Here is a 27,410-nt window from a genome sequence, read left to right on the forward strand (position 1 = left end):
ATATTCTTTTGTATTCTTTATAAACCCAGTCTTTCATATGTTTAAGTGTGAACATATGTGCTGAGATATTAAAAATGGTATTATCCTGGATATAGAGAGACAAATTCTGACATACAAGTAAGTTACTCTCTAGACAAGAATTAACCATCATGTAGGTTGGAAAGAACATATTTAATCAGTTCTGTAGACTTTAGAAAAGGGTCTGGAAGAATCAGCATACCTCTCAGAGATCCTCATTTATGTGCAGAGCATAGCAATCTCATAGGGAACAACATGGCGTATGTTAAAGAAAAATGTATTCTGACCCCAGTTAAAATGTTAAGGAAGATTTTATTCAGGACTATTTCAATAGGTTTCAAGACTATACCAATAGAGGAAATAGATAAGGCTCAATCCTGAATACAAAAAGACAGCTGGGTCAGTGGGTAGAAAATTGCTAAGAGAAGACATAAAGGGTAGGGAGATTTTTGCTAAACTTACTTCGCAGGATTCTTGCTAAAACTGAACTAGGCAGACCAAAGTCAGGACCCAAGGACAATGCCTAGTCACAAAAAGAGCCCAGAGGAGCCTGACTAAAGTTTGGGGAAAGAGTCTTTGTCACATAAAAGGTCTTCTCAAGAGCCCGTTTGAAGTCCCTTTGCCTCCAAATATCAATAATTAAATAAGAATCATCCATTGTTTAATTCAACAATATTCATCCACTGAGGTTGCTATAGGCACTGTGCTAATTAAGGAGGGAATAAATTTGAATATGATGCAATCCTGACCTGGGAGCTGCCACTCTAGTGGGGAAATCAAGGTGTTAAGTTAATAATTACAATGTAACAGAACACATGCTTTATTAAAGGGGTAAAACATTCCTGCTATGGAAACACAGGGGTGGGAAGGGAATTAATGCTAAGTAACAGAGAAAAGAACACGGATCAAGAAAGTCTTCTCAGAAGAAGATTCCTTTGGATTAGATCCAGAAGGAAGTGGAGGCACTGACCAGTTAGAAAAAAAAGATTGGCTTTTCAAGGCAAAAGCAACAGCACTTACACAGGTACGTACAGAAACATACGACATCAAAAGTGACAGCTCACTGAGAAATGGAGGAGGAGGCTAGAAGCAGCATTGGGAGTCTGGAGAGAAACAGAAATAGATAAGGCTGGTAGTCACCTGGAGCCTGACTGTGAAAGACATTGTCCTTGAATACTTCATGGACTTGGGCTTGACCTTTGATGGTGGGAGGGGAGAGAAAGTCAAATTTGTAGTTTAGAAAGATTTCTCTGGCACGAGTGGAAGAGGATAGATTGGAATAGGAACAGGCCAAATGGAAGTCAACTAACTTAGTAGTTCAGATCCTAGGAGAGAAAATACTGAAGATCTCAAGGAGAGATAATGGGTCTGGAAAGGAAACTAACGACTTTAGAGGAGACAGATTTCTATTAGTAATCCAATATAAAGTATAAGGAAAAGTTAGAACTTAATAATGGCTCCCAGGTTTCTGGGTTGGGTGTTTGTGAAGATAGTGGTGGTATTAACAAATGTAAGGAGTACAAAAAGCAATAGCAAGTTGTCTGTGGGATATAGAGAGATTTGCTTTGAAAACGTTCAATTTAAGGTGCTTGAGAGTCCAAATCTAGATGTCCAGTACGCAGATCTGTGTGTGGGTTTGCAGCACAGGAGGAGGTGGAAGTTGAGAGAGGAATTTGCAGATCACTGTAATAGAAACGGAAGTTTGAAACACTGGAGAAGGAAAGGGGATACAGGAAGAACACCAGGTAAGGAGGCAAATGGAATATGGAACCATGATGCACTAATGCTTAAGAGAAAGCCTGGTGTGTCCAATAAAAAAAAGCATGGTTTATGTTATATAATCTCAACTGTTCTTAAAGAAGGCATATTATATTAATGAGAAAAGCCTTGTTTTGAGAGCACATGGATAGGGTAAGCAAATTTGGGCTATGCAAGTTTGCTGAATTACTCTGCACGTTAAAAAGAACTGAAATTCTTTAGAGAAAAATAGGGGAAAAGAGAACAAAAAAAGAAATGCAGGATGCTTAGCGAGATCAGAGGGATACACCTTGGCAGGAACTTTAGGAAAAAAATATGCTGTAAAGAGATTGAAGTTCTATGTTCAGCTTTAAGTTCTCGTCCCCAAATGAAAACTTCAGTAAGTCTGCAGTCCGCTGATGTCTTTATGCCTGTGGATTCACTGGCAGGGGATATGGGGGGTGGTAGTCAGTTCTCAAAGATCTATTGATTTCCACTTTTGCCTACTTAGTACAATTAAAAGATGATACATAAAATAGAGGAGGCCATGAGAGACTAGGCCTTGAGAAATGACCAAAAAATATTGTGTGGAGGGTTCCCCGTTTCTCACAGGGACAGGAATGTTCCAGTTGACCTTTGTGTTACATAGTATAGACGTATATAAATGATACATATGAATAAAATGTACACTAGATTCAGCTGGCTAGCTCTGCGATCTTTGCCAAGTTGCCAATATTTACCCATATATCAACTCTCTTATACATGTTCCCATACTCATATACCAAATTCAAATTCAAAATGATACTCTCATTGAGATGCTTAGCATGAACCATCATATTTGTCTATATATTTCACCACCTTTCTACATTCATTACTATGTATACATGCAAAATGTTGCCTCATTGTATATCCCAAAATAATACAGAAAGAAAAAATATATATATATATACACTCTTCTTAAAGCTATATATCAATCTCTGATTTCAGAAAATGACAATTTTAATTTTATGAGAGTTTTGTGATTAGACAAATCATGCAAAACAGAATAAAGAAGCTTAAAAACATTTCCAGGATACCAAAAAGTTAATCAGAAAGGCTTTTCTATACAGGTCAACACAGCAAAGCAAACCTTAAATGCATTCTGCAGGCAGACTCCTGTCAAGTTTTCATGCTGCCCTATGAGTCCCAGAGGACGCCCTTATTCATGCTGCAGATACTGCAGAGATGTGGGTGTGGTTTCTAATACAGAAGCTGACTGTCTATGAATATTCATAGACACACTCTAGCTAAAACCCTCTGATGGTTTTCTGGGAACAGTTAAAATAGAAACAGTAAATTTTCTACAGCTAACCAGATACAGTTAGTTAAGGAAGGATGCTGAGTTCCTGGGAAATGAAAGTATGCAGCACCCCACTCCAAAGAGCAAATCTCCTCTGAATCAGCCTCCCCTGAGTTATGGGGGGCATGTGACTTGAAATGAATTGGTAAGAAACAAGAAGCACAATTCAGACAGCTACAAAGCAACCGAATCCCATTCTTTCTTAAGATGGTGTCTATAATTGGATATTTCTGGATCCCCAGGAAGGGTTCCAAAATTCAGATAGCCTCAAATTTATTTATTTTGGCAGAATTGTGCAGCTAAAGGTATCATTTTTCCCTTAATTATGAGCTGATCTCTGTACAACTTGGGAAAGATACAAAGCTGTACAAAAAAAGCCCAAATGCTTTAAATCCCCTACACAAAATTAAAATTATGAACACCGTTAACACAATAGACTATTATTTATCATATATAAATTCCTTTATGCAAATTTTTAACCTGTCTACTTATCTATCTAATCTACCTGTATACACATATACACACTATTTTTTAAGACTTTTTGAAGAGCAGGGTTAGGTTCACAGCAAAATTGAGGGGAAGGTACAGAGAGTTCCCACATACACCCTGCTTCCACACATGCACAGTCTCCCCCATTATCAACATCCCCACCAGAGTGGTACATTTGTTTAAACTGATGAACCTATGGTGACATATCACAATCATCCAAAGTCCACAGCTTACATTGGAGTTCACTCTTTGGTGTTGTACATTTTATGGGTTTGGTCAACTGCATAATAGCATGTATCCTTCATTACAGTACCATACAGAATATTTTCACTGGCCTAAGAATCCTCTGTGCTTCACCTGTTCATCTCTCCACACTCACAACCCCTGGCAACCACTGATCCTTTTACCATCCACATAGTTTTGCCTTGTCCAGAATGTCATGTAGTTGGAATCATACAGTATGAAGCCTTTTCAGATTGGCTTCTTTCACTCAGTAATACGCGTTTAAGTTTCTTCCATGTCACTTCATGCTTGATAACTCATTACCTTTCAGTACTGGATGTACCCCTATACATTTATCTATTTATCTACTGAAGAACACCTTGGGTGCTTCCAAATTTTAGCAATGATGAATAAAGGTGCTATAAACATCTGTCTGTGTTCAGGTTCTTGCAAAAACATAAGTTTCAGCTTTGGGCAGATACCAAGGAGTGCAGTTGCTGAATCCTACGCTAAGAGGATATTTAGTTTTGTAAACAAACAAACAAAAAACCCACCAAACTGTTTTCCAAAGTGGCTGTGACATTTTACATTCCCACTAGCAATGAATGAGAGTTCCCACCACTTCACATTCCTCACCAGCATTAGGGATGGTCAGTGTTCCAGAGTTTGGCCATCCTGATAGATGGATAATGGTATTTTTTTTAATTTGCATTTCTCTCATGAGATATGATGTGGAGTATCTTTTCATATGCTTATTTTCCATCTGTACCTCTTCTTTTGTGAAGTGTCTGTTTAGATCTTAGGCCCAGTTTTAATTGGGTTGTTTGGGTTTTTTTTGGTTGAGTTTTACGAGTTTTTTGTATATTTTGGATAACAGTCTTTTATCAGATACGTCTTTTGCAAATATCAATATTTTCTCCTAGTCTGTGTCTTGTCTTATTATTCTTTTTGTCTTTCCCATAGCAGAAGTTTTTATTTTAATCAAGTTCGCTTATCAATTAGTTCTTTCATGGGTTGTGCCTTTGTCATTGTATCTAAAAGTCATCATCATACTCAAGGTCATCTATATTTTGTCCTATGTTATCTTCTAGAAGTTTTGTAGTTTTACATTTTACAGTTAGATTTGTTATCCATTTTAAATTAATTTTTTTGCACTCATAACCTTCTTTATCACATGTGCTTCTTTCAAGTACTTCTCTAAATGCATTACAGAATGACTATCACATCTATTCCCTGAAATAACATTATTTTGAGTTAATTTTTATGAAGAGTATAAGTTCTATATCTAGATTTCATTCTTTTGCAGGTGGATGTCCAGTTTTTTCAGTACCATTTGTTGAACAGATTATCTTTGTTCTGTCATATTGCCTTTGCTCCTTTGTCAAATATCAGTTGACTATATTCATGTGGGTCTATTTCTGGGCTTTCTATTCTCTTTCATTGATCTATTTGTCTATTCTTTTGCGAATACTACACTCTCTTGACTACTGTAGGTTTACAGTAAGTCTTGAAGTCGGGCAGTGTCAGTGTCAGTCCTCCAACTTTGTTCTTCTCTTTCAAGAACAGAATAGTGTTGGCTATTCTGGCACAATATACTTAAATCTATATTTCATATATCTAAATATATTAGTATCTTACTATATACTGTTGATATCTCTTTTCACGTTATATGAAGGTCATTCTCCCAAATCTTCAGCAATGATCTCAAAATTTCACATTATGGATATACTATCATATATTTAAACAACCTTTAATTGTTAGATACTAAGTACTTTCCATTTTTTGCTATCATAAATAAGAATGTAATAAATATTCTTGTATGTAAGTCTTTGTGGACCTCTTTGATAATTTCCTATGAATAAAGTTCTTGATTAGAATTATCCAGGAGAAACTTCCCAAAATTTTGTAAAATTTATCAGAATTTTTACTCATAAATGAACATTTCTTCTTTCGCCACATATTCACCACCATTAATAATAATGATGGGGCTTCCCTGGTGGCACAGTGGTTGAGAATCTGCCTGCTAATGCAGGGGACACGGGTTCAAGCCCTGGTCTGGGAAGATCCCACATGCCACGGAGCGGCTGGGCCCGTGAGCCATGGCCGCTGAGCCTGCACGTCCGGAGCCTGTGCTCCGCCAACAAGAGAGGCCACGATAGTGAGAGGCCCATGCACCGCAATGAAGAGTGGCCCCCACTTGCCACAACTAGAGAAAGCCCTCGCACAGAAACGAAGACCCAACACAGCCAAAAATAAAAATAAATTAATTAAAAGAAGGCTCAACATTTAAAAAAAAATAATAATGATGATGATTATGGTCATGGTCGTGATAGCAACAAACTTTAATCTACATTCTTTGATTGCTAGGGAAGCCAAACATCCTTTATGATTATTTCCTCTCTCCCTCCCTCCTTCCTTCCTCCTCCTTTTCCTCCTCTCTTCTTTCCTTCTATTTCTTTTTCTATATTTTGGTAATGGTCATATTATATCCTCTCTCTCTCTTTCTATCATTATCAGGTATAGTTTTTAGGAATATGTATTTTTTTTGTTAAATGAATTAGAAACACTTTTCATTTTTTTTCTTCCACCCTCACATAATTTATTTGTCATGGACATTAAATCTTCTTGGAAGTTCAAAGTAAAAGTGCACCTGGAATTATCTGTTGGCACTATAGTATTTTTCAGATGTAATTTTTCTAACCAAAAAAAAAAAAAAATCCCCTTTTGCTATATCCATGGTCAACTCATTTCTTCTATAGTTTAAGCCCACTGAAGTCATAAAATTTTGAGACAACTGTACATTTCTCTTTCAAGACAAATGTGTCAGAGAGTTTTATATATTTGATTATTTATTAAAAACTCCTTTTGTTTCATTAGTTATATACTCTTAACTTTGTGAAGTTTTTTCTATACCTCTTTTTAAAATGGATTACAAAAATTTTTATACTCCAGTTAATTAGTAAAGACCAGTACTTCATTTCTTGGGGCGGCATCATTTCTTTAATCTATAAATGGTCTTCTTTTTCCCACTTAAGGCTTTTGTTGTGGAATTATTTACCTGTTAATTGATGCTATGTGTACTTTGCTTTAGTATTTTATAAATTATTCTTGGTCTAAAATATTCGCTTCATTTTACTGATGATAATTCCATCTAACCTTATTTTAGAAGAGTATGTATTGGATAACAGGGCTGTTCTTTGCTTTTGTTATCCACTCTAGGGATAATCAGAGTATCTTGATTGAATATTTTACCATAACTCAAGTTTGGTCTTTTTTTTTTTCCGTTTTGTCTTTTGTCTCTTTTGCTCTTTCAGCTAAGCTTTTTTTTTTTTTTAACATCTTTATTTGAGTATAATTGCTTTACAGTGGTGTGTTAGTTTCTGCTTTATAACAAAGTGAATCGGCTATACATATACATATATCCCCATATCTCCTCCCTCTTGCATCTCCCTCCCTCGCACCCTCCCCATCCCACCCCTCCAGGTGGTCACAAAGCACCGAGCCGATCTCCTTGTGCTATGCAGCTGCCTCCCAACAGCTACCCATTCCACGTTTGGTAGTGTATATATGTCCATGCCACTCCCTCACCTTGTCCCAGCCTGCCCCTACCCCTCCCCGAATCCTCAAGTCCATTCTCTACGTAGGTCTGTGTCTTTATTCCCGTCTTGCCCCTAGGTTCTTCATGACCACTTTTATTTTTGATTCCATGTATGTGTGTTAGCATACGGTATTTGTTTTTCTCTTTCTGACTTACTTCGCTCTGTATGACAGACCCTAGGTCCAACCACCTCACTACAAATAACTCAATTTCGTTTCTTCTTATGGCTGAGTAATATTCCATTGTATATTTATGCCACATCTTCTTTATCCACTCATCTGTCGATGCACACGTAGGTGGCTTCCATGTCCTGACTATTGTAAATAGAGCTGAAATGAACATTTTGGTACATGACTCTCTTTGAATTATGGTTTTCTCAGGGTATATGCCCAGTAGTGGGATAGCTGGGTTGTATGGTGGGTTCTACTTTTAGTTTTTTAAGGAACCTCCATAGTGGCTTTATCAATTTACATTCCCACCAACAATGCAATAGTGTCCCCTTTTCTCCACACCCTCTCCAGCATTTATCGTATGTAGATTTTGGGATGATGGCCATTCTGACCAGTGTGAGATGATATTTCATTGTAGTTTTGATTTGCATTTCTCTAATGATTAGTGATGTTGAGCATTCTTTCATGTGTTTGTTGGCAATCTGTATATCTTCTTTGAAGAAATGTCTATTTAGGTCTTCTGCCCATTTTTGGATTGGGTTGCTTGTTTTTTTGATATTGAGCTGCATGAGCTACTTGTAAATTTTGGAGATTAATCCTTTGTCAGTTGCTTCATTTGCAAACATTTTCTCCCATTCTGAGGGTTGTCTTTTTGTCTTGTTGATGGTTTCCTTTGCTGTGCAAAAGCTTTGAAGTTTCATTAGGTCCCATCTGTTTCTTTTTGTTTTTATTTCCATTTCTCTACGAGGTGGGTCAAAAAGGATCTTGCTGTGATTTATGTCATAGAGTGTTCTGCCTATGTTTTCCATTAAGAGTTCAATAGTGTCTGGCCTTACATTTAGGTGTTTAATCCATTTTGAGATTATTTTTGTGTATGGTGTTAGGGAGTGTTCTAATTTCATTCTTTTACATGTAGCAGTCTAGTTTTCCCAGCACCACTTATTGCAGAGGCTGTCTTTTCTCCACTGTATATTCTTGCCTCCTTTATCAAAGATAAGGTGACCATATGTGTGTGGGTTTATCTCTGGGCTTTCTATCCTGTTCCATTGATCCAGCTTTCTGTTTTTGTGCCAGTACCATACTGTCTTGATTACTGCAGCTTTGTAGTATAGTCTGAAGTCAGGGAGCCTGATTCCTCCAGCTCCATTTTTCTTTCTCAAGATTGCTTTGGCTATTCGGGGTCTTTTGTGTTTCCATACAAATTGTGAAAGTTTTTGTTCTGGTTCTGTGAAAAATGCCAGTGGTAGTTTGATAGGGATTGCATTGAATCTGTAGATTGCTTTGGGTAGTAGAGTCATTTTCACAATGTTGATTCTTCCAATCCAAGAACATGGTATATCTCTCCATCTATTTGTATCATCTTTAACTTCTTTCAACAGTGTCTTATAATTTTCTGCATACAGGTCTTTTGTCTCCTTAGGTAGGTTTATTCCTAGATATTTTTTTGTTGTTGTTGTTGCCATGGTAAATGGAAGTGTTTTCTTAACTTCACTTTCAGATTTTTCATCATTAGTGTATAGGAATGCCAGAGATTTCTGTGCATTAATTTTGTATCCTGCTACTTTACCAAATTCATTGATTAGCTCTAGTAGGTTTCTGGTAGCACCTTTAGGATTCTCTATGTATAGCAACATGTCATCTGCAAACACTGACAGCTTTACTTCTTCTTTTCCAATTTGGATTCTTTTTGTTTATTTTTCTTCTCTGATTGCTGTGGCTATGACTTCCAAAACTATGTTGAATAATAGTGGGGAGAGTGGGCAACCTTGTCTTGTTCCTGATCTTAGTGGAAATGCTTTCAGTTTTTCACCATTGAGGGCAATGCTGGCTGTGGGTTTGTCACATTTGGCCTTTATTATAGTGAGGAAAGCTCCCTCTATGCCTACTTTCTGCAGGGTTCTTATCATAAATGGTGTTGAATTTTGTCAAAAGCCTTCTCTGCATCTATTGAGATGATCATATGGTTTTTCTCCTTCAATTTGTTAATATGGTGTATCACATTGATTAATTTGCGTATACTGAAGAATCCTCGCATTCCTGGGATAAACCCCACTTGATCACGGTGTATGATCCGTTTAATGTGCTGTTGGATTCTGTTTGCTAGTATTTTGTTGAGGATTTTTGCATCTATGTTCATCAGTGAAATTGGCCTGTAGTTTTCTTTCTTTGTGACATCTCTGTCTGGTTTTGGTATCAGGGTGACTCACAGAATGAGTTTGGGAGTGTTCTTCCCTCTGCTATATTTTGGAAGAGTTTGAGAAGGACAGGTGTTATCTCTTCTCTAAATGTTTGAGAGAATTCGCCTGTGAAGCCATCTTGTCCTGGGCTTTTGTTTGTTGGAAGATTTTTAATCACAGTTTCAATTTCAGTGCTTGTGATTGGTCTGTTCATATTTTCTATTTCTTTAGCTAAGCTTTCTTATTTGGTTTGGTTTTCTCCAATAATTTGGGAAACATACCTATTTTTGCATTTTATGTCTCATTAACTCAAACTTTTAAAACTATCCTAGAAATTTATTTCTGTAATAATTAGAGTCAGCAATGGGAAAACATTAACTGTCTTTCATGTAAAGGGGTATAAATTATTTTCTATTTTCTACGCTTTTGGTGCTATTTTCTTGGATTTCAGACCTACTGTTTGCTTGGATTTCTCTTTGTCACCTGGTTAGTGTTTTCCAAATTTACCTGATGATGGAAATCACATCAGGCTTTGGCTGCTAACCCAGATTGTTTGGTTCCATCCAAACCTACTGACTCATACTCTTCAGGAGTGGGCATGGGCATTAGTATTTTCAACTTGTACTCAAGGTGTTCTTTGTTTTAAGAAGATAAGAGTTTATTTTCAACCTTTGTATTCGATGGATATTTTTTCTGCAAACGTCAATTTTGTTCAATTCAAGAGTCTTTCTATGTTATCTATCTATTTATCTATTATTACTGCTACAGTTTTTAAAAATTCTTTGTGTTGAATGCTAATATCTGTAAATTGTATCTTCAGTCTTTGGATGAAAACTTTTGCCTTTTAGCCATCTTAATGCTTTTGCTTTTAATTGTGAAAGTTTTAGATATTTAGTTTTTTTTTATTTCCAATTTTGTACTTTATACACGATGCTATCGTGAACATCTTTGTTCAATTACCCAGACATGATTTGATAAATATTAACAAAGTTCCCTCTAAAAGACTGTATGACTTCAGAATCCTGACAACAGTGGTACAGTTGCTCTATTGACTGTTATTAATTCTTTTAATCACTGGAACTCTGAGAGACAAAAACCAAAGTTCACTCTAATTTATGTTTTTCTTAATTAGATGACTGAACATATTTTCATATAGTAATTTTCTATCTGAATTTCTTAACTTTCATACTCAAAATTTCTCTGCACTATTTATTCATTTAAAAAATAAAATGTAGCACTTAGTATGTGCCAGACACTGCTCTTGGGGCTTAAAACACAGTAATACATTTACTCTGCCACTAAAATACTCATTTTTTTTAATGTGTGAGAGATTTCATATATTAAGAATATTGAATCTTTCCCTATCATATAATTTGAAAGTGATTTCTCCCATTTATGATATTGTGAGTTTTATTTTTAACTTTATTATGATAGTTGAGAAGGAGAGAACCAACTTTATTTTATTGAAATTCCTAGCCATTTACCCACATTCATTAAGCAATCCTTTGCTTACTGATTTGGAAGGCCATCCCAAAATGTACTTGTACAAGAGATATCTGCAAACATACTGTTTTTAAAATGAATTTTATAGTGCGTTTATACACCTTTTAGAGATTTAAAAAAACATAGTTAAGAGTACAGAAAAAGTTACATCTTCCCCTATATTTTAGCGTATTTAATGGCATCTATCTAATAATCTCAGATCTCTAGAATGCAGCCAAGAACCTCCTGGAGGAAAAGAGGCTTGTAAGCATCTACATTCTACATGACAAAGAGCAGGCATTAAATCTCAGCCTCTTAGAATCTACACATTGTCAGTCGAGTCTAGTCAAGTGACCTTGATTGTAGCATTCCTGATTCACTAAGATTAGAAAGTATGAAAGGCATTAAATCTATAAGAAGGCTTATAACGAGCAGTGAGAAATTATGTTAAACCTTGACAATAACGGAAAAGAGAGATGCAGAGCAAAATACAGGCATGAGGAATAAATAACACAATGGTTGAAGGTCATTTAATAGAGTGACAAATAATTTACTCACTTCAAAATGTTATAAAAATTGATTCTCGAAGGGGTTTCCGGTAAGATGGCAGAAGAGTAAGACGCTGAGATCACCTTCCTTCCCACAGATACACCAGAAATACATTTACACGTGGAACAACTCCTACAGAACACCTACTGAACGCTGGCAGAAGACCTCAGACCTCCCAAAAGGCAAGAAATCCCCCATGTACCTGGGTAGGGCAAAAGAAAAAAGAATAAACAGAGACAAAAGGTTAGGGAAGGGACCTGCAACAGTGGGAGGGAGCTGTGAAGGAGAAAAGGTTTCCACACACTAGGAAGCCCCTTCGCAGGTGGAGACTGCAGGTGGCGGAGGGGGAATCTGCGGAACCGTGGAGGAGAGCACAGCAACAGGGGTGCGGGGGGCAGAGCGGAGAGATTCTCTAATAGAGGATCGGTGCTGACCGGCACTCACCAGCCCAAGAGGCTTGTCTGCTCCCCCGCTGGGGTGGGCGGGGCTGGGAGCTGAGTCTCGGGCTTCGGTCGGAGCGCAGGAAGAGGACTAGGGTTGGCGACGTGAACACAGCCTGCAGGGGGTTAGTGCGCCACGGCTGGCCAGGAGGGAGTCCGGGGAAAGGTCTGAACATGCCGAAGAGGCAAGAGACCTTTTCTTCCCTCTTTGTTTCCTGGTGCGCGAGGAGAGGGGATTAACAACGCTGCTTAAAGGAGCTCCAGAGACGGCCGCGAGGCGCGGCTAAGAGCGCGGACCCCAGAGACAGGCATGAGACGCTAAGGCTGCTATTGCCGCCACCAAGAAGCCTGTGTGCGAGCACAGGTCACTATCCACACCCCACTTCCGGGGAGCCTGTCCAGCCCGCCACTGCCAGGGTCCCAGGATCCTGGGACAACTCCCCCGGGAGAACACACGGCGTGCCTCAGGCTGGTGCAACGTCACGCCAGCCTCTGCCGCCGCAGGTTCGCTCCACACTCCGTGCCCCGCACTCCGTGCCCCTCCCTCCCCACAGCCTGAGCGAGCCAGAGCCCCCGAATCAGCGGCTCCTCTAACCCCGTCCTGTCTGAGCGAAGAACAGACGCCCTCCGGCGACCTACACACAGAAGCGGGGCCAAATCCAAAGCTGAGCCCCTGGGAGCTGTGAGAACAAAGAAGAGAAAGGGAAATCTCTCCCAGCAGCCTCAGAAGCAGCGGATTAAAGCTCCACAATCAACTTGATGTACCCTGCGTATGTGGAATACATGAATAGACAACGAATCATCCCAAATTGAGGAGGTGGACTTTGAGAGCAAGATTTATGATTTTTTCCCCTTTTCCTCTTTTTGTGAGTGTGTATGTGTATGCTTCTGTGTGCGATTTTGTCTGTATAGCTTCGCTTCCACCATTTGTCCTAGGGTTCTATCCATCTGTTTTTTTCTCTCTTAATAATTATTTTTTCATTTTAATAACTTTATTATATTTTATCTTACTTTATTTTATTTTACTTTATCTTCTTTCTTTTTTTTCCTTCCTTGCACCTTCCTCCCTCCCTCTCTCCCTCCCTCCCTCCTTTCTTTCTTTCTTCCTTCCTTCCTTCCTTTCTTCCTTTCTTCCTTTCTTTCTTCTACTAATTCTTTCTTTCTACTTTTTCTCCCTTTTATTTTCAGCCGTGTGGATGAAAGTCTCTTGGTGCTGCAGCCAGGAGTCAGTGCTGTGCCACTGAAGTGGGAGAGCCAACTTCAGGACACTGGTCCACAAGAGACCTCCCAGCTCCACGTAATATCAAACAGCGAAAATCTCCCAGAGATCTCCATCTCAACGCCAGCACCCAGCTTCACTCAATGACCAGCAAGCTACAGTGCTGGACACACTATGCCAAACAACTAGCAAAACAGGAACACAACCCCACCCATTAGCAGAGAGGCTGCCTAAAATCACAATAAGCCCACAGACACCCCAAAACACACCACCAGATGTGGACCTGCTCACCAGAAAGACAAGATCCAGCCTCATCCACCAGAACATAGGCACTAGTCCCCTCCACCAGGAAGCCTACACAACCCACTGAACCAACCTTAGCCACTGTGGACAGACACCAAAAACAACGGGAACTACAAACCCGCAGCCTGCAAAAAGGAGACCCCAAACACAGTAAGATAAGCAAAATGAGAAGACAGAAAAACACACAGCAGATGAAGAGGCAGGATAAAAACCCACCAGACCTAACAAATGAAGAGGAAATAGGCAGTCTACCTGAAAAAGAATTCAGAATAATGATACTAAAGATGATCCAAAATCTTGGAAATAGAATAGACAAAATGCAAGAAACATTTAACAAGGACCTAGAAGAACTAAAGATGAAACAAACAACGATGAACAACACAATAAATGAAAATAAAAATACTCTACATGGGACAATAGCAGAATAACTGAGGCAGAAGAACAGATAAGTGACCTGGAAGATAAAATAGTGGAAATAACTACTGCAGACCAGAATAAAGAAAAAAGAATGAAAAGAACTGAGGACAGTCTCAGAGACCTCTGGGACAACATTAAACACACCAACATTCAAATTATAGGGGTTCCAGAAGAAGAAGAGAAAAAGAAAGGGACTGAGAAAATATTTGAAGAGATTATAGTTGAAAACTTCCCTAACATGGGAAAGGAAATAGTTAATCAAGTCCAGGAAGCACAGACAGTCCCATACAGGATAAATCCAAGGAGAAATACACCGAGACACATATTAAACTATCAAAAAATTAAATACAAAGAAAACATATTAAAAGCAGCAAGGGAAAAATAATACACAAGGGAATCCCCATAAGGTTAACAGCTGATCTTTCAGCAGAAACTCTGCAAGCCAGAAGGGACTGGCAGGACATATTTAAAGTGATGAAGGAAAAAAAACTGCAACCAAGATTACTCTACCCAGCAAGGATCTCATTCAGATTTGATGGAGAAATTAAAACCTTTTCAGACAAGCAAAAGCTGAAAGAGTTCAGCACCACCAAACCAGCTCTACAACTGCTAAAGGAACGTCTCTAGGAAAGAAACACAAAAGAAGGAAAAGACCTACAATAACGAACCCAAAACAATTAAGAAAATGGTAAAAGGAACATACATATCGATAATTACCTTAAATGTAAATGGACTAAATGCTCCCACCAAAAGACATAGATTGGCTGAATGGAGACAAAAACAAGACCCATATATTTGCTGTCTACAAGAGACCCACTTCAGACCTAGAGACACATACAGACTGAAAGTAAGGGGATGGAAAAACATATTTCATGCAAATGGCAACCAAAAGAAAGCTGGAGTAGCAATTCTCATATCAGACAAAATAGACTTTAAAATAAAGACTATTAGAAGAGACAAAGAAGGACACTACATAATGATCAAGGGATCGATCCAAGAAGAAGATATAACAATTGTAAATATTTATGCACCCAACATAGGAGCACCTCAATACATAAGGCAAATACTAACAGCCATAAAAGGGGAAATCGACAGTAACACATTCATAGTAGGGGACTTTAACACCCCACTTTCACAAACGGACAGAGCATCCAAAATGAAAATAAATAAGGAAACACAAGCTTTAAATGATACATTAAACAAGATGGACTTAATTGATATTTATAGGACATTCCATCCAAAAACAACAGAATACACATTTTTCTCAAGTGCTCATGGAACATTCTCCAGGATAGATCATATCTTGGGTCACAAATCAAGCCTTGGTAAATTTAAGAAAATTGAAATTGTATCAAGTATCTTTCCCGACCACAACGCCATGAGACTAGATATCAATTACAGGAAAAGATCTGTAAAAAATACAAACACATGGAGGTAGACAATACACTACTTAATAACGAAGTGATCACTGAAAAAATCAAAGAGGAAATCAAAAAATACCTAGAAACAAATGACAATGAAAACACAATGATCCAAATCCAATGGGATGGAGCAAAAGCAGTTCTAAGAGGGAAATTTATAGGAATACAATCCTATCTCAAGAAACAAGAAACATCTCAAATAAAGAACCTAACCTTACACCTAAAGCAATTAGAGGAAGAACAACAAAAATCCCCAAAGTTAGAAGATGGAAAGAAATCATAAAGATCAGATCAGAAATAAATGAAAAAGAATTGAAGGAAACAATAGCAAAGACCAATAAAACTAAAAGCTGGTTCTTTGAGAAGATAAACAAAATTCATAAACCATTAGCCAGACTCATCAAGAAAAAAAGGGAGAAGATTCAAATCAATAGAATTAGAAATGAAAAAGGAGAAGTAACAACTGACACTGCAGAAATACAAAAGATCATGAGAGATTACTACAAGCAACTCTATGCCAATAAAATGGACAACCTGGAAGAAATGGACAAATTCTTAGACATGCACAACCTGCCAAGACTGAATCAGGAAGAAATAGAAATTATGAACAGACCAATCACAAGCACTGAAATTGAAATTGTGCTTAAAAATCTTACAACAAACAAAAGCCCAGGACCAGAGGGCTTCACAGGCAAATTCTATCAAACATTTAGAGAAGAGCTAACACCTATCCTTCTCAAACTCTTCCAAAATATAGCAGAGGGAGGAACACTCCAAAACTCATTCTACGAGGCCACCATCACCTTGATACCAAAACCAGACAAGGATGTCACAAAGAAAGAAAACTACAGGCCAATATCACTGATGAACATAGATGCAAAAATCCTCAACAAAATACTGGCAAACAGAATCCAACAGCACATTAAACGGATCATACACCATGATCAAGTGGGGTTTATCCCAGAAATGCAAGGATTCTTCAATATATGCAAATCAATCAACATGATACATCATATTAACAAATTGAAGGAGAAAAACCATATGATCATCTCAATAGATGCAGAGAAAGCTTTCGACAAAATTCAACACCGATTTATGATAAAAACCCTCCAGAAAGTAGGCATAGAGGGAAATTTCCTCAACATAATAAAGGCCATATAGGACAAACCCACAGCCACCATCTTACTCAATGGTGAAAAACTGAAAGCATTTCCACTAAGCTCAGGAGCAAGACAAGTTTGCCCACTCTCACCACTCTTATTCAACATAGTTTTGGAAGTTTTAGCCACAGCAATCAGAGAAGAAAAGGAAATAAAAGGAACCCAAATCGGAAAAGAAGAAGTAAAGCTGTCACTGTTTGCAGATGACATGATACTATACATAGAGAATCCTAAAGATGCTACCAGAAAACTACTAGAGCTAATCAATGAAACTGGTAAAGAAGCAGGATACAAAATTAATGCATAGAAATCTCTGGCATTCCTATACACTAATGATGAAAAATCTGAAAGTGAAATCAAGACAACACTCCCATTTACCACTGAAACAAAAAGAATAAAATATCTAGGAATAAACCTACCTAAGGAGACAAAAGACCTGTATGCAGAAAATTATAAGACACTGATGAAAGAAATTAAAGATGATACAAATAGATGGAGAGATATACCATGTTCTTGGATTGGAAGAATCAACATTGTGAAAATGACTCTACTACCCAAAGCAATCTACAGATTCAATGCAATCCCTATCAAACTACCACTAGCATTTTTCACAGAACTAGAACAAAAAATTTCACAATTTGTATGGAAACACAAAAGACCCGAATAGCCAAAGCAATCTTGAGAACGAAATACGGAGCTGGAGGAATCAGGCTCCCTGACTTCAGACTACACTACAAAGCTACAGTAATCAAGACAGTATGGTACTGGCACAAAAACAGAAAGCTAGATCAATGGAACAGGATAGAAAGCCCAGAGATAAACCCAGGCACATATGGTCACCTTATCTTTGATAAAGGCAGCAGGAATGTACTGTGGAGAAAGGACAGCCTCTTCAATAAGTGGTGCTGGGAAAACTGAACAGGTACATGTAAAAGTATGAGATTAGATCACTCCCTAACACCATACACAAAAATAAGCTCAAAATGGATTAAAGACCTAAATGTAAGGCCAGAAACTATCAAACTCTTAGAGGAAAACATAGGCAGAACACTCTATGACATAAATCACAGCAAGATCCTTTTTGACCCACCTCCTAGAGAAATGGAAATAAAAACAAAAATAAACAAATGGGACCTAATGAAACTTCAAAGCTTTTGCACAGCAAAGGAAACCATAAACAAGACCAAGAGACAACCCTCAGAGTGGGAGAAAATATTTGCAAATGAAGCAACTGACAAAGGATTAATCTCCAAAATTTACAAGCAGCTCATGCAGCTCAATAACAAAAAAACAAACAAGCCAATCCAAAAATGGGCAGAAGACCTAATTAGACATTTCTCCAAAGAAGATATAAAGACTGCCAACAAACACATGAAAGAATGCTCAACATCACTAATCATTAGAGAAATGCAAATCAAAACTACAATGAGATATCATCTCACACCAGTCAGAATGGCCATTATCAAAAAATCTACAAACAATAAATGCTGGAGAGTGTGCAGATAAAAGGGAACCCTGTTGCACTGTTGGTGGGAATGTAAATTGATACAGCCACTATGGAGAACAGTATGGAGGTTCCTTAAAAAACTACAAATAGAACTAACATATGACCCAGCAATCCCACTGCTGGGCATATACCCTGAGAAAACCATAATTCAAAAAGAGTCATGTACCAAAATGTTCATTGCAGCTCTATTTACAATAGCCCGGAGTTGGAAACAACCTAAGTGTCCATCATTGGATGAATGGATAAATAAGATGTGGCACATATATACAATGGAATATTACTCAGCCATAAAAAGCAACGAAATTGAGCTATTTGTAATGAGGTGGATAGACCTAGAGTCTGTCATACAGAGTGAAGTAAGTCAGAAAGAGAGAGACAAATACCGTATGCTAACACATATATATGGAATCTAAGAAAAAAAAATGTCATGAAGAACCTAGGGGTAAGACAGGAATAAAGACACAGACCTACTAGAGAATGGACTTGAGGATATGGGGAGGGGGAAGGGTAAGCTGTGACAAAGCGAGAGAGAGGCATGGACATATATACACTACCAAACGTAAGGTAGATTAGCTAGTGGGAAGCAGCCGCATAGCACAGGGAGATCAGCTCTGTGCTTTGTGACCGCCAGGAGGGGTGGGATAGGGACGGTGGGAGGGAGGGAGGGAGACGCAAGAGGGAAGAGATATGGGAACATATGTATATATATAACTGATTCATTTTGTTGTAAAGCAGAAACTAACACACCATTGTAAAGCAATTATACTCCAATAAAGATGTTAAAAAAATTGATTCTCATGCCATTAATAATGAGACATAAGTAAACAATAAATTTTTATATGATATTGAGCTGAAAGTGGCAAAAAATCAGATAATTCATCTTTTAAAGCTTTCTATAAACTGACAAATAAAATATATATGAATTATGCTTTATGCTTTAGCACCCCAACATGTGCTTTTGTGGAACACATTTAGAAGAAAACAGACCATGAGATTTTTCTATTGTTTGAGGTAGATGTAATTTTGTTGCTAGGTAGTAAAGGGTTAATTTAGTGGGCTTGGGATACCCAAACCCTGAACATTTCAAAGAAAGGACTGGCCCTTGCCAGCTTCTGAGAGATAACCTCTAAGTCCCTGTAATACTCTACTTGATATGAATATCTTTGTATACCTGGGGACTTGAGACAAACCAGAGCTACTCCAACAATGTGATTTATGATAAATACATATTTTTATTTGCTTGGGGTCTTGGGCCACACTTCATCAGTTTGACCTCTGGGGAGCAGGAGGAAGGTTAAGGCTGAGTAGTTAAGGTCAGTCTTGCAGGCACCCTATGCCTATGGGACTGACCTAAAATAAAAACACTAGACTCCAAAGCACAGCTGAACTTCTCCATTGGCAACACTTCAGATGTATTGTCCTATGTCATTGCTGTGAGAGTTAGGTGCTGTCCATATGACTCCACTGGGAGAGCACAGTTGGAAACTGAGGCCTGGTTTCTTCTGGACACTGCATTACGCACCCTTTTCCTTTGCTTATTTTAATCCATATGATTTCAATTTGTAATGAATTTTAACCATGAGGATGACAGCTTTACTGAGCTCTGTGAGTCCTAGTAAATCACTGAAGCTGAAGGTGGTCTTGGAATCCCTGACACAGTTGCTGAGACAGCTAAACATCTTCAGTAAGTGCTTGCTAAGTGTCACAAGAGTTACTGAAACTTCAGTTTGGAAATGGCTACCAAGGAAATCTGAGCTACAGCTGGAGCTGGAGCTTGAATTCTGGATTTCATGTGTATCACTCTAAACTTAGAGTGGAAGCTGCATGCCAAAAGGATTATACCCAAGGAACAGACCTGGCCCAGCTGTGGAGTAAACCAGAGAAATTGAGAGGTCAGAGGGGTCCAGTCTCATGCTCAAGGCTAGAGGTAAGGATACAGTTTTGAGCCAGGTATTTGGGTTTACACTTACTACCTCCTAACTTTGATGAAAAGTGTAAGTTAGTTAACCTTTCTGTGCCTCCAACTCTCACATTATATATTTCTAAAGAAATATATAAAATCATAGAGAATTTTAAGACGCAAGCATCAACAATATTACTATAGAGGTGTAAGTCTTTATCCCACAAGCCATGCCTGTTTGTCCTTCTTCTGAATATTCACATTCAGGATTTGTCCTTTGTATACTCATATTGTGGCTTCTTTCTCCTAAGGAATTATTCTCATCAGCTATATTGCCAGGGTGGGATTAATGCTGTAAAAGATATTAATGTTTTTATGATTGTGTTATTTATAATCATACTGTTTTATAACAAATTACACTCCACGATTCAGTGCCAGCTAAGCAGAATATGCAAGGTGAAACTCTAGAGTCCTTGAATCATTTGAGTTGATGGAGGTGACCACCCCGTCACTTGTAAGCTTTGTGACATGGTGCTTGTCACTTAAGTTCCTGGACACTATTTACCTCTACAGAATTCCAGTGATGAAAACATCAAGGTCATCTGCATTTTTGGAGGATTAAATGAGAAAATGCATGGAAGATGATCAGAGTTAGCCCCAGGAGTAGATACTACAAACATATGTTGTTTTTGTTAATATTTGTTCTGAGTAGGTACCATGTGCTTTGTGTCAGGCACAAGGGTAGTGATTCAAGGATTTAATAAATATTAAGATATGTTAAACATATGTACATAAGAATGAAAACAGATGTGTATCTAGGTGCTTATGGTTCAGTAAGGAGACCGACATGCATAAAGATACAATGCAGCAGAGGCAAGTGAGTTGGGGAAGGGCATTTCAGGTAGAGGGTAGAGTCAGTCATAGTTTGTGCAAAGGTGTGATGAGTATATTTAAGAGACAGTGAAAATTAAAGTTTCCAGAAGCTGGAAACTAGGCTGTGTGGGTGGAGATAAGGAGGGTCAGAGAGGGCACCCAGGTACTGGAACTGAATCCTTTTCCCCACAATGTCACCAGTGTTTCCTCAGTTGCTTTCCTAAAGGCAGAGACTGTAGAGGCATTTGGACTCTGTCTTTAAGCTTTCCCTTTAGACTGTGCAGTATGTTCCTTCAGAAGCTAAAACAAATTACCCTTATTGGCAGATGGCTGAGACTACTGCAGTTAAGGCTGTGTGGCATGTCTGCATTTCCAATGAGATCCTTCTGATTTATTTCATCTGCAGTAATTAAACTTGCCTTTCCTTGCAGCAATGACTTAAAAATGCCAGGCGCTCTGGGCCTCATTGAAGAAGTTTGTCGTTGTCACTGTTGGGTTACCCAGATGCATCTCAACTCTTGCTGTGGCCATTTCAGATTTTCACCTGCAAACTCTAGGAACGAGGTCCTTAGCTATCATACTGAGGTGCAGCTAACAGCCTTTCCATCCATTAGAACCAAAGACTGATAACGCTCTCATCTCTTTCTTTGTATCCCAACAGAATGATGACTCCATCCTACGGTGTGTTTGTCAGGGTTCCCCAGGACAGTAACAGGGAAACAGGGCTCTGTCAAGCTATAGAGAAAAGAACCATTTTGGAATATTGTATGCACCGTAAAGGATGCAAAATATAGAGACTTCAAACAAAAATAAATAAATAAATAAGCTTCTTAAGCACAAAAAAGAATGCAGTTAGTGCCAGAATTCCACTTCAGAAATCCACAGACATTTAAACTAAGTTTCTAATCCTCAGCCTTCAATAACATGCTTTGATTGTCTCATTGAAGAATCTGCAGGCATATCAGGAACGGTGCAGAAAAACAAAGGAAGCCAAGTGAAAGGCACATGCAGTAGAAACACTCTTTGCACAACGTTGCTGGATCAGATCATTCTTCAGATAAAACTCAAAGGAGACAGCCAGGTATAATATTGTGATTTATAGTAAGATATATATATTTGATCTTAGGTCACTGTTGTCCCTGGCACACAGCCTGTAAAGCCCTTGATATTTCCTATAATGAACGTGATAAAGATGTCTTTCTTTATGTTAATGAGGTGACTTTTGGAAAACACCTAAGGATGGGGACTGGTTGCCAGGGAACCAAACATGTGATTAGAGGGTTGGAACTTTCAGTCCCACCTTCTTGACCTCCAGGGAGTGGAGGGTGGCTACAATCACCAATGGCCAATGATTTAATCAATGGTGCCTGTGCAATGAATCCTCCATTAAAACCCCAAAAGAACAGGGTTCGGAGAGCCTCCAGGTTGGTGAACACATCCAAGTACCTGGAACATGACACAACCCAACTCCGTAGGGACCGAAGCTCCCAGGCTCGGGACCCTCCCAGACCTCACCCCATGTACGACTTCATTTGGCTGTTACCTTTAGTATCCTTTGTAATAAATCTGTAATCTAGTGAGTAAACTGATTTCCTGAGTTCTGTGAGCCTTTCTTGCAGATTAAACGACCAAGGAGGGGGGCTGTGGGAACCTCTAATGCATAGATAGTCGGAGGCACAAGTATCAACTTGGATCTAAGATTGGCATTGGAAGTGGAGGTGGACTTGTGGGACTGAGCCCTACTTAACCTGTGAAATCTGATGCTATCTCCAGGTAGACAGTGTCAGAATCGAGTTAAATTTATGGGACACTTGGCTAATGTCCCCAGAAAATTGATGTGTAAAAAAAACCAAACACACACATTGGAATTAGTGTCTGAATTGTACCAAGTATATAGGCTATTGGGAGGTGGGTGTGGGAGAATGAAAGAGGCGCTTTGGATGTGGCAACCAGTAGGGTTTGGTAAGACTGGAAGGAGAGTGGTTGGGTGGTGGGAGTGGTTGGAGATAAGAACAACTAATTATTGTTATACAATTATAATTACACGGCCAACGTCTTGCTCACTTACTCCATGTAGGGCACTGAGCTAAGTCTGTTAAATGCCTTATCTCATTCAATCCTCACCAGGGCCCTGTGAGGTAGGAACATCATTATCCCAGTTTTGCAAAGGAGTGAACTGAAATGCAGAGATTGTGATGTACTGGTCAAGGTCATTCAGCTCTGTAGCTAGGCAAAGGTCAGATGATAAAAGTTCTTATATTCCAAGCCAAACCTGGAGTTTACCTCTGAAAGCAATGGGGAGACGTGGAAGGATTTCAACTAAAAGAGTGGCATGCTCAGACCTGTATTTTGTAAAGATAGATTTGGAGGTGGGGGTGGAGGAGGAAAGGGGGAGCCAGGGGGCAGAGGAAAGCAAATCAGGACCAATTAGAAAGCCTTAGCTGATATCTGGAGGTAAATGATGAGGCAGAAACTGGGCAGCTGGTGAGAAGGGAATAGCTTTGAAAGACATAAACAAACTATAGTGGACCATCATGAGCAATTCAAGAGTTAAAGCAATGTTCTCAAGCAGATATTAATGACATTTTATTATTTTATATTTCCCAAAGGATGATGGGAATCTGAATAATTATACAGGATTCGCACCATGGGAAATATTTACTTGGCAATTTGGAAAACCTGATTAGTGATTAATAGAGTTGTTTTAAACTCATGGGCCACGGTCATTAAGAAAAAGAAAATTGGGCTTCCCTGGTGGCGCAGTGGTTGAGAGTCTGCCTGCCGATGCAGGGGACACGGGTTCGTGCCCCGGTCCAGGAAGATCCCACATGCCGCGGAGCGGCTGGGCCCATGAGCTGTGGCCGCTGCGCCTGCGCGTCCGGAGCCCGTGCTCCACAACGGGAGGGGCCACAACAGTGAGAGGCCCACGTACCGCAAAAGAAAAATAAAATAAAATAAAATAAAATTGCCTCTCTTGTTGCATTATATTTTAATTCCAGGCAGGAAAGCTTATTTAGCAGCCTTTGTCACAGAGCTTATAAACAACAGTTTTTTAAAGTGAGACAACATAAACACGGTATCATCCTGACACTGCATGAGTCAGCCTCTACAAAACAGGACAAATTTCCTCAGCCCCAGACCAGTAGTCTGTTTATAGGGGGTGAAAGCTCATTCCCTAACACCACCTCTTAACTCATGCCCTTGAGAGGAAAAATAAAGTTACAGATCTCTAAGGGAACTGCAATTTAAAAAAAAAAAATCACTTGGTTAGCAGCCACAGAAACAGATTCCCTCAATTTCTCTCTCATATCTTCACGAAAACTGGTCAAGGTCAAATTTGCACTAGTCATGGTTTTCCCCCTAGAAGAAAAGTAAAAGCAGTAGCTACTTATGATTTTCCAGAAAAAGCCAGACAAGAGAAGTATCAGAACTTGAGTCCAGTTTACCTGGCTTCAGGTTACCTTTCCCCATAATAATACGAGAGCCCTGGGGATTCAGGGCATGAAATAGCATGATTCAGAATTTTTCAGAAAGGCCAGTGGGAGGTTAAGTTCCTGCTAAGTCCTGTATTTTATATCTTAAAAATTATAATCTGTAAATAGTTTGTTATTTATGTTGAATTTTCATAAATCATGTTCAAAAAAGCCTTCATATTTAGAAGGCTGGATAACTTTTTGAGAAATGCAAATTAAACCTCAGAATGGAAAAAGTGATCAAAGTTGATACAGATTATCTTGGCACAATCCCTAAATCTTAAAAGAGGTAAGAAGCCATGAAATGATAATATATAAAAGAAGGACATCATGTAAAGTTTTCTGAGCAATTTGTTGTTTTTTTAAAATATAACATATACACCAAAATGTGCACAGACTTTAAGTGTATAAGCTGTTGTATTTTTACAGGGATCCCATCCATGGAAACAGTGACCAATTCAAGAATCAGAACCTGGTCATCACTTCAATCACTACTTTCTCTTGAACAATGAAGTTACGGACAATGTTTGTATCCTCTCAAAATTCATTGGTTGAAGCCCTAACCTTTAATGTGATGGTATCTGGAGATGGGGTTTAGGGAGATATTTAGGGTTAGATGAGACCATGAGGGTGGGGCCCCCATGATGGGATTAGTTCCCTTACAAGAAGATATACCAGAGACCGCGATCTCTCCCCATAGGTGCACAAAACAGAAGTCACATGGGCAGATAGCAAGATGGTAGCCACCTACAAGCCAAGAGGAGAGGCCTCAAGATGAAACCTGTCTTTCTGACACCTGCATCTTCAACTTCCCAGCCTCAAGAACAGAATAAATTACTGTTGTTTAAACCACCCAATTTACAGCATTTTGTTATGGCAGCTCAAGCAGACTGAGACAAATGGTAACCACTGTTCTGACTCCTAGCAGCATAAATTATTCTTCCTTGGTTTTGAATTTTATATATCTAGAATTACACTGTATGCATTCTTCATGTTTAGCTGTTTTACCTTGGTATAATGAGAAATTCAACCATATTTCCCAGAATAAGGAAATACTTTTTGTATTTTTAGTTTACTGAAACGTTTCCTTTTTTTTCTTAACTCTGAACAGTGTTGAATTTTCTCAAATGTTTTTCTGCATCAAGAGGAGAGATAATGTGATTTCCCCACACACATCATTTTCCTGCTAATATGGAGAATTGCTTCATTAGTTGATTTTCAAATATTAGCTTACTCATATTGGTGGAGAAAGATCAGTTTAATCAAGATGTATTATCATATATATATATATCAAATATATATCATATCTATATGATATATAGATATATATATCATATACATATTGTTGGATTCACTGTGCCAAAATTTTGGTAAGAATATTTGCATCTACGTCCATGAGAAAGATTGCTGTGCAATGTCATTATCAAGTTTTGAATTCAAGGTTATATCGTACTCAAAAACAATAGGGAAGTGTGTTCCCTTTGTTTCTATTCCTTGAAATAATTTTTTAAGATTGGTGTTTTTTCCTTAAATACTTGGAAATATTCGGAAATATTCATTGGTGAAGTTATATGAGGATGTTTTTTGGGTTTTGTAACAACAAAAACAACAGTTTTTGTTTTTTGTGTGTGGAAGGTATTTAACAATGGGTTCAATTTCTTTGCTAAATATTAGGCTAGAGATTTTTGTTCCCATTACTTTCAGTTTGAGTAGTTTTTTCTTAAGTAATTTATTTATTTCATCCCAATTGTCAAACTTATTGGCAAAAAGTTGTTTCTAACATCCTCTTATCACTTTAATGCAAGTAGGGGATATGTACTGATGTTCATTCTTTCTGTTGGTTACTTGTGTTTCCTCTCCCTTGCTGCCTTTCTTCTTTTCTTCCTTCCATCCTTCTTCTTCCTTTCTTCCTTTTGTCATTGATCACTCCTTCTAGGTTTTTATCAATGTTAAGTTTTTAAAAAGAGTCAACTTTTGTCTTTGTACTCTTGTATTTTATTAATATCTACTGTTGACTTTATTATTTTCCTTCTGTTTTATTTAATTTAGTTTTCCTGGGTATTTTTTTTAATTTTTATTTACTAGTTTCTTTCTCCTCTAATATATGCATGTAAAATTAAAAATTTGCCTCTGGGCCCTACTTTAGCTGAATCTCACAAGTTGCTAAGTGTTGTATCTTTGCAGTAATTCCATTCAAAGTATTCTCTAATTTCAGTTGTAATTTCTTCTTTGACACACAAATTACTTAGGAGAGCACTGTCTAATTTCTAAAAGGTTGGAGATGCTCAAGCTATGTTGTTATTACTTATTTCTAGCTTAATTCCGCTGGGGATTGGACATCATACTCTGAACATTATTAAACCTTTGAGTTCGATAAAGCTTCCTTCATAGTCCAGCATATGATAATTTCAGTGAATTTTTTAACTCATTTTTCTCTCTGTGCTTCATTTTGGGTATTTTCTACTAATTGTTCTCCCTAGTCACTGCTCTGTCTTCTGTTATGTTCAATTTGCTGTTAAAATCACCAATTCAGAGACTGTTATTTTTCTATTCAACAATGTCCATTTGATTTTCTATATATGTTCCAATTACATGTTAAAATTGTACATTATTACTATTTTCCCTCTTTTCCTCTATTTTCTGGAACATTCTAATCAAATTTATTTTAAAGAGCTTGTCTGCCAACTCCAGTATCTGGACTACTTGCTGGTTTTCCCTCTAGTGTCTATTTTGTATCTTAGGGTTTGGCCCTATATCCTATCTCTTCACATGTTTAGTAATTTCTTATTGAATGCCACATATTTGGGTAAAAAAACTGTAGACGCTTCAAATTATTTTATCTACCATAAGAGAGGCTTCCCCTTTCCTTTGCTAAATAGTTAGGAGACGATTGTGTTAATCTAATCACAAACTGCT

The sequence above is a fragment of the Leucopleurus acutus genome (genome assembly GCF_964270905.1).
Source record: "Leucopleurus acutus genome assembly, chromosome: 7".
Classification (NCBI taxonomy): Eukaryota; Metazoa; Chordata; class Mammalia; order Artiodactyla; family Delphinidae; genus Leucopleurus; species Leucopleurus acutus.